This window comes from Mandrillus leucophaeus, unplaced genomic scaffold (genome assembly GCF_000951045.1).
Source record: "Mandrillus leucophaeus isolate KB7577 unplaced genomic scaffold, Mleu.le_1.0 Scaffold130, whole genome shotgun sequence".
Lineage (NCBI taxonomy): Eukaryota > Metazoa > Chordata > Mammalia > Primates > Cercopithecidae > Mandrillus > Mandrillus leucophaeus.
In genome coordinates this window covers 3,474,276-3,477,887 of record NW_012101255.1, presented here as the reverse complement: position 1 = coordinate 3,477,887, position 3,612 = coordinate 3,474,276, and the positions used below count along the sequence as shown (strand labels likewise).

Sequence of the window (3,612 nt, the reverse complement as noted above, 5' to 3'; positions counted from 1 at the left end):
AAAGGGAGGTTAGCTAAACTCTGATGTGACCTGAGAAATGGTTCCCACATGCTGCTCCCTCCCCTAGGCTAAGACCCTGGGAAGGAGGTAAGAAGCAGGGTAAGAAAAATACCAGATAAAAGGAGACAATCTGAGCGTGGTGAGCATCTATACTCTCTTGTCCCTCTACCCCAACCTCAAAGGGGTGGCAGCCAGAACCAGAGTCCCCTGGAATCTTCATGTGCATGCTGGAGCAGCAGGGTTCAGGGCCTCAGGCAGCCTCATGGAGCTGCTTGTGCCCTGGGCTGCAGCTCTGAGAGCGTTGAACTCTTGCAGCCTTGCTACCTCTCTGTGTGAACAAAGACCAGACAGCAATAAGGATGCCTCAGTCTTCACCAACTTGGATGGATCATGACCCAGACCAGACAACCCCTTCCGCCCACTGCCTTGGCACACAGCTCTACCCCGGTAACTTAGAAGGGAGGAGAAACCCTTCCTGACTGAGATTGTTTCCTCATAAGATGTGTTAAGGTTTGTTCTCATGACACTAAATAAAGTGATATATTTTGTACCACTAAGTTTGTGGTCTGAAATACCCTGTACACACACATATACATATACATAATGTCCATATATATAAATTTTATTTATACCTATATATATAATTTTCACCTATACCTATAAGTATATGTAATTTTTTATTTATACCTATGTGGTATATATTTTATATATTTTAGTTATGTGCATCCTCTATTTTATGTTTCCGGTTTGTTTTAGGGAATTTGCTTGGGAAGTGGACAATAAGAAGGGCAGGCTTTTCTTTGCTATCTGTGATGAAGACTTGAAAGGGTACACAAAAAAACTTAGTATTTTAGTGGTTAAGATAAGGAAAACGAAAAGAAATTGTGTAGGTGTGTGTGGTACATATATGTGCATAGACGAATACGCAGATACATAGGTAAGTAGATAGATATGGAGCTACCAACTCTCTGCCTACAGCAGTTGTTTTCCTGATGCAGAAAAACCAGAGTGCCACGAAAGCCTCCACATAAACTTGAATAACATTATCTCCTGGGTTCTCCAGTCCACGTCACCAGTCTTAGCTATGTGGTTCATCTCGTGACCTCTTGTGCTCTCACAACGGATGGGTAGAATTCCTGCTTTAATTCTGGTGCTGGATTGTGCTTTTTAAAATAATTACATGGTGAGTGGGGAACACACTGACTTAATTTGCCCCAGCAAGACTTTTTCTCTATTAATGAGGGCAGCATGAATAAACTAAAGACCCTTTCTGCAGTAACCTGTCAAAGGCTTTTTCAGATAAAGCATTGGTTGTAGGTTTTCATTTTCAGGAAGAAGGAAAAGAATTACATTTACTTATAAAATAATGAAAGAAAACAGAAAAAGGTTTTTGGTGTCTCTTCATGAATCACTTAAACAAACAAACAAAAAAAGAGATAGATTTGTGAATAGCAACCCAGATGGAGAATTTGCTTATGTGAGGGGCAAAATGGTGCAGTGACTGAAGCACAGATCTTGGAGCCGGGGGCATGGGCTCAGATCCCAGCTGTGTCTCTCACTAGCTGGTGTTTAGCTTCTGTGCCTCAGCTGTCCCACCCATAAAGTGGAATTGAAAGAGTTATCTATCTGATGGAATTCTGAGAATTAAATGGTAATCTGTAAAGAACCTAGATTAGTATTTGTTTTAAAAGTGTAGCAGTCCATTCTCTCATTGTTTTGAAGAACTACCTGAGACTAGGTAGTTTATAAAGGTAAGAGGTTTAATTCACTCACAGTTCCACAGGTTGTACAGGAAGCATGGCTGGGGAGGCCTCAGGAAACTTACAATCATGGCAGAAGGTGAAGGGGAAGCAGGCACGTCTTACATGGCCAGAGAAGGAGGAAGAAAGTGAAGTGGGAGGTGCTACACACTTTTAAACAACCAGATCTCCTGAAAACTCTATCATGAGCCAGCACCAAGGGGATGGTGGTAAACCACTGGAAACCATTCCCATAATCCAATCACTTCCCACCACACCCCACCTCCAACACTGGGGATTACAACTCTACATGAGATTTGGGTGGGAGTATAGAGCCAAACCATACCAAAAAGTGTAATGTGCTGAGGGTAACCACCAGTTTACCCTTCTCCATATATGACAGAAATAGAGGAAATAACCTAGAAGGCAATGTAAAGGACTTAGGTTAGAAATAAGAAAGAACTGGAAGATTGTTTTTTAAGTTCTGGAATGGTCTACCCAAGAAGCTGTAAGTGTGTAAAAAACAAAGCAGGAGAGTTAGTTACTCATTTGACCAGAACAGTTTTAGTGCAAATCTGTTATACTAAAGCCATTTCAGAATAAGTACCTACCTTCTTGACCTGATGGCTTAGAATTTCACTCAGTTCTCACGCTGGGTGACTTTATCTATGTCACTGTTGACCATGGTGGATAATTGTCATTATCCTAAATGTACATTTCCTCTGGTGGTCAACTACTGCATATTAAATCCCTAGAGAAGAGGCGTGCACTACAGTCAGACCTGCTTGAACATTTAAGATGATAAAGATCGAGCAAACCCAGTGACTCACCTTCTCCACGCTAACTCCTCGCTAGCTCTCCGGCTCATACACTCTCACACCCGGCTCAAGATGGCGGCGGCGGCGGGAGACTCCGACTCCTGAGAGGCAGACGCATTCTCCGTGGAAGACCCAGTGCAGAAGGTGTGGGGCGGCGGCACTGCCGGTGGGGACCGCTAGGAAGGCGAGGACTAGGACGAGGACGTCAAGGATAACTGATAACAATGATGACGTAAAAAAAGAAGCAGCAGAAGTAAAACCAGAGGTTAAAAGTTCAGAAAAGAGAAAAACAGCAGAGAAGATAAAAGAGAAAGAACGGCAACAGAAGAAAAGGCCAGAAGAAATTAAAAAGAGGTTAGAAGAACCTGAAGAACCTAAAGTGCTAACACCAGAAGAACAATTAGCAGATAAACTGGGGCTAAATAAGTTACAGGAAGAGTCAGACCTCTAATTAGCAAAGGAAACTCTTGGTGTTAATAATACAGTTTATGGAATAGATGCTATGAGCCCATCTTCAAGAGATGATTTTACAGAGTTTGGAAAGTTACTAAAAGATAGAATTACACAATATGAAAGGTCACTATATGATGCCTTTCTTTTTGGAAATCTTAGTTCGAGATGTGTGTATTTCATTGGAAACTGATGACTTGAAAAAGATGACCAATTCACTGAAAACAAAGCAAAACCAAAAAGAAGAAAGATGTGGTTCCTGGAGGGGGATAAAAGCCACCAGGAAAGATGATCTGGCAGATTATGGTGGTTATGATGGAGGATATGTACAAGACTATGAAGACTTCATGTGACATTTTATCTTTTCCTGGTGTCATTTTGTTTTGTTTTGTTTTGTTTTTGTTTTTGAGACGGAGTCTCGCTCTGTCTCCCAGGCTGGAGTGCAGCCGCGTCATCTAGGCTCACTGCAACCTCTGCCTCCCGGGTTCAAGCAATTCTCTGCCTTAGCCTCCCGTCCTGGTGTCATCTTTATGTTGCGCACAATCCCTTGAACATGTAGTACAACTTCCTTTCCTTTCAGTTCTGCCAAATGCTACAATTGGAAG

At 42.2% G+C, this 3,612-nt stretch overlaps 1 pseudogene across 1 annotated transcript; it reads left to right on the top strand.

The window, feature by feature from the left end:
* Positions 1-2,629: 2,629 nt before the first annotated feature.
* LOC105534130 lies at positions 2,630-3,381 on the top strand (annotated as a pseudogene). The gene has a single exon (XR_001005218.1). The product of XR_001005218.1 is annotated as a eukaryotic translation initiation factor 3 subunit J-like (transcript).
* The last annotated feature ends 231 nt before the right edge of the window (positions 3,382-3,612 follow it).